The sequence below is a fragment of the Calliopsis andreniformis genome, chromosome 9, assembly GCF_051401765.1.
Source record: "Calliopsis andreniformis isolate RMS-2024a chromosome 9, iyCalAndr_principal, whole genome shotgun sequence".
NCBI lineage: Eukaryota > Metazoa > Arthropoda > Insecta > Hymenoptera > Andrenidae > Calliopsis > Calliopsis andreniformis.
Window position 1 is genome coordinate 2,080,179 of NC_135070.1, and position 16,156 is coordinate 2,096,334.

A 16,156-nucleotide genomic window follows, 5' to 3' on the forward strand; every position below is an offset into this window, starting at 1 on the left:
TGGCTATTGCAATTGTTTCTGCATGATGTTACTCTATCTAAATTTTTTATAACATTTTCAGATAATTGTGGCTTAATCACGCCAGTGATACATCAAATTTCTGTTTCGAGTTTGTCAATGATTTGCGAATTTTTGGCATACATTTGTTCTCTGACGTAACCAAAGAAAATTGTTCAGCAGAATTAAATCACACAATCTTAGTGGCAAATGAACAGTACTATTTCCTGAAAGAATTCCGTATCCGACAGTAGACAAAGGTCTAATCTAAGGATGGCCAACAATCTGCAAACCATCAATGAGTTGGAAAAATTAAATATTGGAACCATAATTATGTCAAAGTGTGATTAGGAACATAGACAAAAGGGTAGCACTGTGGAAACAGTGCTACAGTAGCCATTTTGATATTACATATGATTGTAATTGATCACACTACGTGTAAAAATAAAAGCTTTTAAAATTTGTTTAAATTAAATGTGCTTTATTTAACCCATTCAGCCTTCAAGTAGTCCGCAGTCCAGGCTATTTATTGCTAGTCTGACTCGTAGTTTAGATTGAATAGGTTAAAACAAACATTCGGTAGCTCTTATTGGAAAACTCTTTACTTGGATCGATGAACGAGAATGAGGGTGTTGCGAGTGCATTTTTTCCCACTTATCGTTAGAGTAACTAACAGTTTCTACTCTTATTAAACGCTGTTTACCAAAATCAAAATGTTGTACTTTGCAATGTTTAACCTTCCATCATTCTCATTTCAAAGAATCCACTAATTTTTATTTTTCCATGTCAAAGCCTGTTCTAAATCTATAGATTTCTAAGCTACAATATTTACATCGAGCTTTTCAGTAAATCAAAGCGACCAGTTATACATAAATTCGAAAGCCTGTTTAAATGTTGGACGATGTCCTAAATCTAAAAAAGCTGATTCAAAGAGGTGAAGCATGAAATTCATGACCTAAGCAAGTCAACGTAACTTCAATTTGTATGACGAAACTTTCTCGAAAGTCAAAGATGATGATGACCTATTACTGAAAATGTGGGCGATACGAACTAGCGTGAAAACATGATTGAGTTTACATATCTGCTTTCTCATTGCGGTTCAAAAACGTATTAAGCCATGCACAGTGAAGAATATGTACATTATCCACAGAGAGCCACAGAACTATCAGCACAGAGCAACACTCACTGCGTAGTCAAAAGTAAACTAAACTAAATTGGTTATTACACAAACGTAGCTTCTGGCACATTAAAAACTTAACCTATTTTCTGAATCACCAGAAACTCTTCCAGTGCATTTACAATTGTAAATCGAAAAGTAATTATAGGTACGCCATTTTCATATCCAATATCATAAGTGCTATATATGCTATCAACCAAAAATTTGGAATCGTTTTCTAAGATTATTTCGTTAGTCTTACAGCAACAGATTTTAGACCTACGTTGCACAACTATCTTATAACGAAGAAGTGTGTGTAATCTTAAAGAGTATTAAAATCATTGAATACAAGTAGGACTATTTACTTTTTCTATGTTCTAAGTAGAAAAATAATTACTTTAACTATAAATTTAGAGTACTAAAACCAAACTTCAAATTATTTACTTCAAATTATCACAGGGGGTGATTCAGCAAACTTGACTTCGCTTATAGAAGCTTATACAGACAATTCAAACGATTTTGGTCACACCGACATTCTCTCACTCATTCTTCCTGCCTCAGTAGCTCTCACGTAAGAGAAAGAGAGATGAAGAATGAGTGTAGATGCAGCCAGAATCGTCTGAGCTGGGTGTACGAGTTCGAATCTGCAAGTCTCCACCTTCCTTATAGCTTGCTGAATCTCGAATCTCGCTTTGGCTTGTTGAACCTAAACGAACTCCTTTTTGGATCAGCAGAGGTATTCGTTGAGCAGAACCAAGCAGAGCAGAGTCCACTTCTTTTCTTTGACTCCTGCTACATTTACCGACAAGTGATGGGAAGCACAAGCCTAGCCACATCATTCACGAGCCATTACGAGCTTTGCTCTTCTCATGGCACGCGACTCTGCGAATTCCGCGCCGTGGGAAACCGACTTAGGCTTTATATTTGAAATAAATATAAAACCAGTAACAATACTGTATTATATCATATAATAGCTCGATATTTAAGGAAAGTAAATATAAGAACAATTGATTTATTTATATAAAATTTGTTGAATTGTTTTTACATAAAAGAAGTACGTATTTAGACAAATAAAACTTATTAAATTAAAATAAATTAAACTGCAAATTAAACTTATTAAATTAAAATAAAGATATTTTTACGAAAATACAGGATTTGATTCGATATCGCTTTTGTTTACTAACACGTTTTAAACGTTTGACATTTTGGTTTTTCTTTATGTAAAAAATCTAATAACTATACTATTAAACTTTAGTTCATTTTATAGAGTGTTGTCATGCCATTACAAAAATATCATTTTAATTTAGTATTTAAGTTTGTGAGTATCCGAACATTTGTCTAATATTAAAATTTGCACTTCTTCGACGTATCTTCTAATATTTAAACAATATTACGTAACAAGTCAACGCTAACTCTCCTTTTGGATAATCTAAATATGTACTATGCTGTAATATGTTACAGTATATTTTAATTGCTCGTTACACATTGAAATAACTCTACATGTATTGAAAATACAGAGCTTGCATAATTAAAATTATACAAGCGCTCGAATATCAATGAGAATCACTATACGTGAACGGGTGACAGGAATGCAACGAGAATGATGCAGTTTCGCGTTTCTATTGCGTCGAAGGGAACGATTCGAATGCGTAAATTTGTACTAGCAATTTATATCGTTTCGCATAGAATGTAATGTAGGTGGATGTTTCGCTCGTGACGCAGTCTATTGCTGGCTTTACGTCACGAAAAAAACTAAATATAGGGACGGACACATCGCGTATATAAATGGTACCTTTGCAACTTTTCGTGTTCCTCCTGCTCATCCACGTGAGGATAATACGGTCAACGCTTCGTGGACTCCGACCACAAATAATAATTGTTTGGAGATCCTGAACGGACTTCTTTTCAGATAAATTCTATTTTTAAGCGTGAACCGTGACGATACAAGACAACAGTAATTCTGAAACAATGTTCCAAAGCAAACTTCTACACTGCTCCTTTATTTGCTTAGAGCTCCAATGGTCGACTTATCCTTTTGACCTATAACACGACAGGTGATTGCTAATTATTATCGTGTTCCTCGTCACGAGAACTTACAGAAGGATATTATTTTCTCATAATACCCTTTACGATGTCGAAATCATACATCAATATTTTTTTTTCACTTGATTTATAAAAGGCTTTCTTATGGGTTTGTAATCTGCTCGTCCTGTTCGGGTGAATTTGAGCCGAAAAGAAAGAAGAGGGGGTAGATGCAAAATATAACATTTTATCTTTGGGTATTTAATAGTTTCCGTTATATTAATAACAAATTTTCCGAAATTGAAAATTCAATGTATTGTAATGTACAAATATGTACAAATTATTTTATTTTTTTTTTAAAACCTCAGAACAAGTTGAATCCACTCCACTATTATGGGGAGGGGTTACCAGCGCTCCCTTTTTTGATTAATATTAAGATGAGGTCAACATTGCTATTGTACCGTCGACTGCTCGACACTTGACAACGACTACTACAGCAAAGACAGTTGTATTAGTAACATCTGTATAGGCGAAAGTTCCTTATTAATATCTCAAAAACTATTAAATACCCAAAGCCAAAATTTTATTTTTATGGTCTAACCTCCTTCCTCCCTTCTTCAAAATTTAGTGCCGATCGGCCACTGAAGCTTTTCGGAAATACAGCCAAACTTAATTTCAACTAAGAATTATACAATTCTTTTAAATGACTAAAACTGTCCATATGTGTTTGCCCTGAAATTGTAGTATGTTTTCTGTCAATGAACGCTATTTTATAATTTTTTGTCATATAATGGTTATCCTGACAGCAGATTTCATTATATTTACTCTTATTAACTCCAAAATTTAGTTGAAACTCTCGTGCCTGATAAATTGGAAGAAAAATATTAATTTCGGCAGATTTTTCTCTAGATTATACTTTGTTCCATTAATACTGCCTCACTAATTAATTAGTGGCTGCACTCCCGTTACTTAATGAAAGTTCACTAAGCCAAAATATCACTTGCAATTATGAGCAATTATGAGTATGCATGCACCTAATACTGATTTGCAAATAGTATTAAATCCAAAGACCCAATGTCTTCAAATCTTATGCGACGGTTATGTATTTAGGCTTCTATTATTAATGTATGGTAAATATAAACAAATTTTCCAGCCCGAAAAATTCAGTTTTTTTTTTTTTTTTTTTTAAATTATTATCAAAATATAATATGTGTAAATGATTTTTCGTTACTTATAAAATGATAATAATAATATAATTTTCATGTTCATTTGAACAATGATTACCAAGTAAAAATGTGCCGTCACGATGCACCGTTGAAACAATAATTTAAAAAAAAAAAAAAAGAAAAAGAAAAAAAATGGTGATTTATCTTTTGTCAGTTAAGTTCGTTTATTGGAGCAAATATCTGCTGACCAATTTTTTTCATGTGAAGAAGAATATGACTGGTTCAAGGTCCATCTATACACGTATCAAGGGACCAAGCAGGGGCTGTACTTGAAACGAGTGTATAATCAAAGAACGTGTCGATAAAGTTTTGACACTATTTTCTATTGTTCACTAATGTAGTAATGTATGCAGAAAAAAATAAAATCACTCGAACGAGTTTCCTCTACGTTAGTAATAGCTTTTCAGCGAACTTATTCAGTTCTCGTCTAACGTTCGTACTCTTCACAATAAAATATGATACGCACTTCGATTATATTTTATTTCAAAAAATGGAAAATGAGAAACTAACTGAATTAGTGAGGAAGCATTACTAAAAGCATCATTAGACTAGGAATTTTTATGTAAAAAACAAACTTTTATAAGTACATTTTAACCCTTATCGGGCGTTAGATTCTCAGATCTGAGTGTACAATGTCACGTGGAAGGTGACATACGTCTGATAAGGGTTAAAAAACAGAATCTGAATAAAAACCTGTTTCATTCTTTAAATATTGTGATGTCTACTATACTTTTGATATGTTACATATTTGTGCATCTTGAGTGCATTTGGTACTTTCTTACTAGTTGATACTTTTTTTACTAGGTACTACTTCTCAGATCCAAAATATGTATATAGACCCTAATTGTAACTATAAAATAAGGATAATGCTAAATGTTTCCACTCTCAGCTTTTTTGCTCTAACGATCAATTCTTATAGGTGTTACACATATTTCATAATGAGTAATCTAAAGTAATGAACTAATGAACACAATAATGACAAAACTCGTTCCAAATTTGCTTCATGCTTGGCCCGTCAACGTAAAAATGAGCCTTGAAGCGGTACTACATATCCCAGAGTCTAAGTATTCTTCCAGAGTGTTATTGAAATCGTTGTGAAATACTTTTGATTCATTTACAAGGAAAGAAAAATCGTGAACGGCGACAAGGAATTCATTCAGTGGGCGTCACGAGACGATTGATGATCTACGAGAAACTCGCGAAGCATACAAAATTGGAGAGCAGACAGCACAGCGGATTAAAAGACTAGGTAGACTTCTTTTTAACGTAACATTAACAGTGCCGTGTAATTCATAAGAGGAAATCGAGAATCGTGTGTGTAGCACCTTTAAAAGGTAGCGAAAGCAGTAGCTTTCTGCAACTCTCGTCCACGCAAAACTGAAAACGATTCGATCACTTTCAGGTCCAAAATTACTGTGTCTTTACCTTTTTCCTTGGTTGCTGTTTTTTTGTATCTACTTCCGTGAAAGGATAGAAATAGTTTCAATAATACGATTAATAGCATCAGAATCTATGAAATAACTTCTGTTTCTTCAGCATTTTAGTTTGCAAAAGCATTGTGGAAACGTAAATGAAAATTATATTATCAGAAAACTTGTGTTTTTTAATTTAATTAGTAGGTAAATATACATTTTATAATTACTGGATATGTAATTATTTAGAAAAGTCCTCCTAAACAGAACTGTATAAGTACAGTCCATGCTATATGCATTTGATAGTAAAGTAGACAAAAATGGAAGTCAGTATTACACATAGGTACTTATAACATGGAGTCTCTATTGCTGAAGAATTAATAAGCAGTACCTAATATACATTACCGTGCATAAGTATTTGGACAACTTTACATTATTAGAAATGCATGAAATACACTTTTTTATTTAGACCTATTCACCATCAAATGTTATTCTTACCAGCGTTTGTAAACATTGTAGGTACAATAATAGCTTGAGATAAGGTCTGCAATCAAAACTATACCTACTATAGAATTTTAGTTGAAGTGTACTTTGTGTATTTTCCATAATACGAAAGTGTTCAAATACTTATACACGGTAGTGGTACGTGTGAGTATATTATACATACTTATATACGAGAATAATAAATGTATAGCAAGGGACAAAAGAAGTTTAAAGGTAGAACATTAGTAACTTCAGTGCCTAATGTTTTATCCCATAACTGTAATGCATACCTAGTCTAGGGTACATCTTTACTTCTTAGAACATAAATACTCCATATGTATTTCTTCGTTGTAAAGTTGTCTTTTCTTTCTTTACCTTTTAAACATTCTTTTGTCCGCTACTATAGGTGCATTTCTTTTTATTAACAATAGATAAATGGTATGTATTTCCAGATTAACAGACTACTTATTCATCCTGCGATGTCTACTATACTGATCGTAAACTTCTACTTTCTCTGTCTCGCGAAGGCACCGGAAGAACAAGCTGTGGCGCGTATTGAAAAGCTAAATAAGGAGCGTCAGTCTGCTCCGTGGACCTAGAGGACGCACCTCTGAACTGTAGTTTCAAATGCAGAGTAAGAGTTTTACTAGAAGTAGGTATTGGAACACAGTTTTCAGCCATCTTGTACAATAAAAGTAGTACTACTACCTTCTTTTGTCATGCGACGACAAATTACACAACTTATAAAATATAAACTTTCTGTGGATTCTATATCAATTTTGTCTGCAAATGTTGTTTCAATATAAAGCATTTATTTTATACATTTGTAAGTTTTGATAGTATTAGGATTGATGAAAGCACAATATATTTAATATACAGATAATAAAATTTGTTGATTTAAACATGTTCTACTGTGTGAATCATTACAAATTAGTTTACACACGTGGTGAAATCTTACTTTGACATAATGTTGAATGATTTTTACGAGATATATTGTAGAGGGTGTTTCTTTTATTTTGTACATTCTAATAGCTTCGTTATTTCTGATAGGAAAAAGTGTGTCAGAGCAGTTTTATTGTGAATATTATGATCCATGTTTTTTCTCTCAAGGTCATTTTCTTCCTAATTTTATAAGTCATCATCATTTTTTTCGCACGTTAACATGTATTTTTTATGATGCAATTTTATAATACATATCAAGACGAATTCAACGAACTATAGTACCATGGCCTTTAAATTAAAAATGTAGAAAAATTCTATATTTTTGGTTTCCTATAAGCAAGAAATTTTATTATTTTATTCTTATATTAATTATTTTAAATTTACTCTACAATAAAGGTTCAAAATGGTGTAAATTGGCTTTGAGACATTTTCGGGCATGGACAAATTTTTACTTGTGAGTAAAAAATTTTTATTTGCGAGCATGTAAAATTCTTTTCTTCACGTTTTCTGCTGTCATACTTCGTTAAATTCGTCTTGATGTTCACTATAAAGCTGCATTATAAGAAATACATGTTAACGAGTAAAAAAAAATCATGATGACCTACAAAACTCGGAAGAAAATGACCTTGAGAGAAAAAGACATGGTTCATGATATTCTTAACTTCGAACCAAACAAGTTTCTCTTGGCACATTTTTTCGTATCAGCAAAAATAACGGAAATATTAAGATGTGCAAGATAAAAGAAACACAATGTATAGTTGTACAATAAAAATTACCTAAAGCACATGCAGACCACTTTATATTAATAACTAAGCTCTCTTCTAGGATGTACCCAAATTTAGCTGTGCAAGATGGCTGAAAGTCAATTAGAGGTCGATGCTCCTTTTGTCTTTCGTTTTAACCCCGCACAATGCACCGTCCTTTAGGTTCACACTCTGTTTTCTGACGGTTTCATACATAGCGAACTTTCCTTATGAACAAGCCTGATCCCTATCCGTCTCATTAAACATACATATATGGAATTGACTTGAATTACAAAGCTCACAAATGAGATTCTCTGTTATACTGAAAAGAGTCCACGCGGCTCACATCGAGAGCTAAATAAGGAAAGAAGATTATTAACAGCCACTGTGAGGCTCATTCAGAATTAGCCTGCCGCGGTGAAGAATGACTCGGAAGAATTTGTTTGTATCCACAGGCTTGAATCTGTTCTCTGAATCAGCGACCAGCTGACAACCTTCTTTGGGTCTGTCTGTTTCTTTGTACGATTGAAAAATGTGAGCTTATTTTTCAGTATTTATTAGAATTTTACTCAGTTCTGGTCTGTGTGTTACAATATTCACCAACAGAGTGACATTTTTATCTTAGAAATTGGTTTTTTAAAAATTCTTTAATCTTTCTTTTGTATATTATTACTCCGTATCGAAAAGGTTAAGGAAAATGAGCAAACAAAACTCGGTGGGAATGTGTCAGACAGATGTGCAATAACGAACTTTTCATATAAGTTCTGCAAGTTGGCTTCCATTTTTATGAAATTAGTAACAAAGTATTAGTAAGGTTTTCTTGCAAAAAATAAGCTTAGGTTTCACTTCCAGTTATTCAGTGTAAGAAGTTCAAATTAGTTGCTGTTAATATTAATCAAATTTTGGACTCACTTTCCTCAGGTGAAGTTCACAAAATTGATATTATTCTCGCGAAGATAAAATGTTAAAAAGTATAGAAATTCGAATCTTCGTCATTTGATAGATCACACATACATGGTAACATCTAGAAAGCATCATTTCTTTCAAATAATGGATTTTGAATGCGATCACTAGATACAATACATTTATCTCGATCATTCTCATTCTTCCTATTTATTTTTATAATCGTAATTTTAAAGTTAGAAGAGTGTCCTTGATGACATATGATAAAGTCATGGTTATTGGAGCTGACTCTTTTATATCGAATAATTGCTAAATAACACAATAAAAATTGATTTATTCTGAAAGAAATTTCTAAGACGATATCAGACAATTTTCACATGGCAAATGTTTTCAGCATGACGCGTTATGAAATCTGTTAATTATTACGCGATTACAACTCGACCAATAAGTACTGCAATCGCATTGCATGCATTTTGCACCCTCCACTGAATATTCATACGTTGCTGCGAGACGCATTCCTCATGTTTCTCGCCTTTTCGTAACTTCATTACAGACACTTGAGGATCTTTACTCGTCACGTATGACGTCAGATAGGAGACGCGTGGGCCTGGTGTGTATTATTTAACCAATTACGCTCAAGCTGAAAATTGCACACTCACAATCGACGGACTTACGGAACCACGATTCAACATTACGTCATATTTGCTATTGTTCACAATGAAACAGAGAAAACGAGGGAAACAAACAGTGCGAACTGTGATTTTATAGCATTGTAGACTGTGGTTTATACCAGAGTTTGGCATTACTTGAATACAATAAATAACGAGTTACTTTTGGCTTCGAATAATACTTGAATAAAAAATAGAAATAAAATTAATTATTTGCAAATAATAAATCATTTTTTATTCAAACAAAAATGTTTTTAAATGACTTTCTTAACGTCTTATCAACTGCATCCTGGTTATTAACGACGATTATTGTAGATGGAATTATTCCACTGAATACATTATGAATAAAAGTACTACTCTGAATGTTGTTACGTATTCTGCAACAAGATTTTATAAGCTTAAGCTAAATAACGATTGTTTAGTAAGTCCATCATGAACTCAACATTATACAGTGTGATGATTATCTATATTCGAATGAAAAATTATTTGAAGCAGAATTTACTTCAATGAAAAATGATTTGAAGCAGAATTTACTCCAATAAAACTTATTTAAGTAACTTACAACTTTGATTTATACGAAGTTTTGTAAAGATAAATGTAGGAGTGTTCGAAGATTATTTTAATAATTTGAAGTTTTAGTTCACCATTGACCCTTGGCCTCTGCAAATGTAGTATATCTCTAAAATATAGAAACTGAAAAACCTTATTACTGATTCTGACACTTTCTGAGAAAATAGCCTTTATACTGTAAGATTCTCAGAATCGAAACTGTCTAAATCAACTTACCTATTGAAATAATAGGTGAAGAGAATCGATGATGTCATATGCATTCTAAAATTTGCCTCCTAACGATAAGATTAAGAGGAGTATCCATGAATACTGGAACTAATTCATTTAAATTACAATAATAGATGTAAATGTTTGAAGAATTTAGGATGTCTCAGAAAATTCATACAAGAGTAGATAGAAAGTACAGAAGAAAAACAAGATTAAAAGTATTAATTTGCGCAAATCGAAAAATTAACATCCAAAAGTAGATAGGTACATACGTTTTAAGAGTTTAGAATTTATTATTCGTAATTTAGAAATAGAATTTATTATTCATATTTTAATTGTAAATTCATAAGCTTAACAGATACCATTTTCATGGATCGTTGATATCGAGTTCACCAGAAAGACAATATACAGTTTCGGACAACAAAATAGCACATATTTACTATTAATCAGATTCATAGACAGATTCAAAATTCTTCAAATTCAACGAATTTGGTGGCAGTACAAGCAAGAAAATGGTGATTCTACATGAAAAAATAAGTCGAAAATGTAGAATTCAAATTTTTTGATATCATGCTTTGTTTTAGAGAAAGTTGACTTAGAATTTTACGCGAGTACTGAAGTACCGTTTCAGGCATTTGAAATTTGAGAAGTAAACAAGTAAATAGTAGAGAAAGTCAATGGTCAAACCGTGCGTATTCCCCCTTACTTGATATATCTATCTACCTTTTAAGTACCCAAACCTGTTCTTCCGTATCCTTGTACCTGATCGTAATTCAAAGCCAATTTTCGCGAAAATCAAAAAATTTATTCTATATTTTCGACTTAATTTTTTATGTACAATCACCATCTTTCTACTTGGAAAATCAATCCTGGAACACTCTTTATGTATCACTAAGACATGAAATAAAATTTACGAAATGATAGAAGATCAGAAACGTAGATATCAACAACTGTTTCACTTTTTTAAACAAAAATTAAGAAAATTATTAAAACAAATAAAAATCACAGTTAGGGAAAAAAAATCCAAGGAACAAGATAATATGGTTAAAAAAGTTATACGGATTTGTTTGTATTTTTAAAATTTTTAAACACTAAAAAGCATATAGAAAACAGGTGAATTGTATGTAAGTATGTATTTAATTTCAACACGTTAAATTTTGCGAAATTTTTTGACGTTCTTCAGATTAAGACGTTTATTCACATACATCCTTCTTTATATTAAAAAAAATTCTAGTTCAATAATGTATTTAGAAGTTATATAATTCTTATTAACATTAACGTCGGTTGGAAGTTTAAAAATATTGGAAATTATTCATAACTTATTGTTAGTGTCTAATCAGAAGCGTTGGTCATCGCCACAGGGACCTACATATTAAAGATAGGTACGTAGGTATCGAAATTATATTTGAACATTTAAATTTGTTTATTACGAATTATAATAAGATCACTTCGCTCATTCTAATTGAATTCCAAATGAATGCAATGTTCCAGTGAAAGCCTTGAGAACGCTACATATTTCGATAAATCAAAGGAAACGTAAACTTGGTTGCTTTCGATTTCAACGAAAAGCCACAATTTTCCGCCAGAGTGGGCGAGCTTTGGCGATTTTATGCCTCTTCACGCGGACAGAAGACGTAAATACGTGAGGACGAACGAGGGAACAGAGTAAGAACGGTTAGGAAAAAGTTCAAACGGCTATGGTTACCCATAAAACAGCAAACTAGGTGAATGTCAGCCGCGACGGCTCGATATAAATGATCCTGGGGGGGAAACTGTGTCATGGCCTTTGGAATCGAGCCTGCGACAGACCGGCTCTTTTCAGTAGTCGTTTGTCGTTTCCTTGTTTCTTTCTTTCGAAACAAAACGAATACTTCAATTTATCACTTGCATTGAATTTAGAACTAGAACTACTAACAATAAGATTAATGTACATACATCTCTTTTTAACGATGAGCCAAAACAATAAATTTTTGAAAAAGTACATTATTCACAGAACTAATGTTTATTTAATATATTTAGTTATATTCATCATTAACAATAAAACTATCGAAACTAACATATACCTGTTTCTATCGGAGTGCAAAAATCACAAGTCTTTAACAAAATACATAATTCATACGAAGAACGATCAGGTATTATAATATTTTTACTTTTATTTGATATTGACGGAAAAAAATTATTACGAGTTTACAGAATAAATTGTTCATAAGGAGTGATTCTAATCAGTCACTTGACCGGTCTGATAGTTTCAGTGTTCAACTTAAATAAAAAACAAAGTTTGTAAAGAATAAAATGTATGTAAGAGGAAAATCGTACCAAACATTTTGATTGTCTGATAATTCGTGTAATACATATTTTGTATTTCTTTTCTCCTTTTTGCAAACAAATTACAAAACTTTTTGACGTCGACATGTATGCACATTTATACTTTAGTAACACCCGCAAATGTTTTTAAAGGAAAACAAAATTAAAAGCAGTATAGGGTGTGACAGAAAGATCTATACGTCTTTGTTTTTATTATAAGTAACATAAAAATATGTATTTTACGATTTTTAATTACTTTTTAGTTAACTTTTAATAAATACTTAATTAATTTATATATTCAGTTAATTTTTTTGCTTGCATTTTAAGTCATGTCAACTTCATTATTAGCGCCAGTAAGCTGATTTAAACTATTTTGAACATTATTTCTCTTAATAAGAATTGTCTTTTAATAGTAGCTTAATTTTAAAGAAATTTCGATAATTATTCTATTTTAGGCAGAGGAGTAATACGTGTTCTACTGTAATTATTGAGTTCCAGTCAGAACAAATGGGTGCAAGTTAATACTGCAAACTACTACATAAGAACCATACACGAAAAGAGTTAAGAAAAAGCGCGAGAACCTAAAGCAGTTTAAATTTTGAATGTACTACGCTACAATAGATAATATTTTCATCAGCATCAATACATTTGCAAACACATACATACATATGTGTTCAGTTCTGAAGTTTAACGTGTCTTCACCTTCCACTACCGATACAAAATGATTAAAAACCGATTTCGAAGCGTCAAATTTTAGAGGAACAGTTTACAACCGCATATCTGATTCCAACACCGTTTCCCTTCCGTCCCCGATAGACAGATAAACGCCCACGAGTTATGTCACTTCGAGGCGTCATCGGCGACTGTATTAACAGTATAGTTTACCAGAAACCGGTTTCCTCTTTTTTCTTCGCGAAAACGACCAGGCGATTAGATCACGGGCGAAAATATCGTGTTATCGTTCTCCTGGAAGCCAGGTGCGCTGCCGTATTCGTAAAACAACTAAAGATAACTCTCAATTGAAAACTAGTCTCTCATTCGTGTCCACATTTGCCTTATACGGTCAAAGCTTGATATACGTGACGCATCTCGCGGAAATGAATTGAAATCTTATTGTATCCCACATTTCCGACTGCGAGTTTCTACTCGGTATAATTTCATGACCTTAGCGCAATTATTGGCAGCAACGAACTGAGGGCAGATCTTGGATGGGTAATTCATTTTATTCGATTGAAGGTGAAACGAAATGTAAGAATAACTTCCAGAAATAAAGAGAACTGCGAAATTTTCACAATGAATACATATTGCGATGTTCAGATTTATCACCTATTGAAACTTGAAACATTGATTACAATATGCTGGAGGACGATTTAACTTATTTTCAAAGATGTTTCAACTTTCTTCATAATTTTTTATTCTCTTATATGTATATAAGTATGCACAGCATGAACAAGTTTAAAAAATGCCCCCCATTTCTAAATCAAGTTCGTTTGTGTTGTAATGACTGGTTTTGTGGTTTGTCAAAGGTAATAGTGAAAATAAATATACCTATATTAAGGATAATTTCAAAATATAAGCGAATAATAATGCATTCATGCAAGGTGCTCGACAACAGGTGTAAAAAATTGTAAGGGGTGATTCGACACGCTAAAGTAAGCGAAAACAAAAACAAACGAAATTGTGTTTAATGCTTCGGTTCTCAGTTATTAATGGCTGAGAAAACGCTTAAAATACGAGTAAAATGTATCTGACTTGGACGTTATGCTACTGACTTTTCTGTGTCTGCTGACTCAGGAATCATTCTACTGACTTTTCTTTGTCCGACTCTGGGCTCATTCCACTAACTTTTCTGTATCTTCGGGGCTTTTTCACTGATTTTTCTATGTCTGACCTGGGACATATTCTACTGACTTCGCAATTTTGTTATTCTTGATTTTCGTCATATTTTATCACATAGAATTATCGCTTAAAATTTGTGACACCTGTTGTCGAACAAGAACTGATTGTATCTCGTATCGTATGGAAACCACTCCATTCTGTACATGCACCTTAACACAGGATTATCTTATTTAAAACCTTTTGTAACCAGAAAAAGAAGAAATAATAATGTAATCCATTAATAAATAGAATGAAATAGAAACAAAAAATTGTTTATAACTTTGTAAATATTAATTTTTCAACGTATGTCTAATAGGTTTTTTCTGCTTCGTTTAGTGAGTACTATTTACCCTAATAGTTATAAACCCTATTTTTCACCCTGTATAATTCTTATTTGTTATAATCTCTAATATCGTTACATGATGTCGAACTTACAGAATATAAAAGACTGATTCTTAACTATCAGCTGGTATGCTACGATAACAGTACTTATACTAATTCAACTTTTAATATGTAATGAAAAAAATATCCGTAAATAACTTATTTACAATGTTAAATTGAAGAATCGTGAATTTTTTATGTACAATTATGAACTAAGTTTTCCACTAAAATAATAATCTCAAAATAGTAATTTTATAAGAAAGAAATTAAGATTTAAATAAAGATTTTAAAGAAATAGCTTTCAATTATGACACAGATAGCGATGAGAACCTTACAACGAGGGAATGCTGTATATCTCTTTGAGTCTGTTTATAAGATAAAGTTAATGCCTTCAAGAGTTAACGACTTCTCGTAGGAAGAGCAGAGATCGATAAAATCTGTTCCTTCTCGAGTATTGAGCAACAAACTCTTAACAAATGTGTATTTCTCATCTTCAAAGGAAAATTACATATTAGGTTGGTACATATGAAATGTATTCTTAAACAGAACTTTAAGGATGTCATTTCTTAAAAATACTTTTATTTAATAAAAATCACTACACTCTTCCAAACGATTAACTCATTTTGCTATCCTGAATTTATCAAAATAATAGACGCTAGATTTAAAAAATCTATAAATGGTGTTTTTATAGCTTCGTTTTGATATAATTTATTCATTAAAAAATTATTTACGTGTTTCAAACAGTATTAGTATGTACAAGATTATATTAACAGGAGGAATCTACAGAAATATCATATTTTAATCTACGAAGTAAGAGTTAATTAGAGAGCAAGCGGATTTATCCATTTTCTTTTCCCTTTCTATTTGAGCTAAGTAATGAAGAATAATCGAATGCCTTGCTATCATTTGAAATATAATCTTTTTTATTGTTAATGTGTATTATATTCTATAATTCCTCTTACAACATTATTATCATAGCATTTTTCAACCTTGCCCTTAATTAATTTTTCAATAAGAAATCACTAATTTTGAATTTTAGGAAGCAACAATAAACTACCATATGTTAACATTATACGAACTTCTACTATAGTAGAGAGACAAAAAGAAGTCTAGCGAAAGGAATGCGAGTCCAATTGGTCCTAATGTAATCTCCTCCCTATGAACCACCTTTTCTCGAATTAAATACATACGCCAGCGCGAGCTTTGATTCAAAATTTATCACTACTTAATTCGTAGCAAAGTATAAACCTCGTTTGCCCTTATA

The 16,156-nt window shown here is 32.0% G+C and overlaps 1 protein-coding gene across 5 annotated transcripts in view; it reads right to left on the bottom strand.

The window, feature by feature from the left end:
• Stv (BAG domain-containing protein starvin) overlaps positions 1–16,156 on the bottom strand; it is a 65,699-nt gene that overhangs the window by 3,802 nt on the left and 45,741 nt on the right. For 2 of the 5 annotated variants that reach the window (XR_013002651.1, XR_013002650.1), the window contains one exon: positions 2,946–3,193. The exons of the other annotated variants lie outside the window; for them this stretch is intronic. The gene's annotated coding sequence lies outside the window, so the exon portion shown is untranslated. The remainder of the gene's footprint in view (positions 1–2,945; positions 3,194–16,156) is intronic. 5 annotated transcript variants of the gene reach the window in all.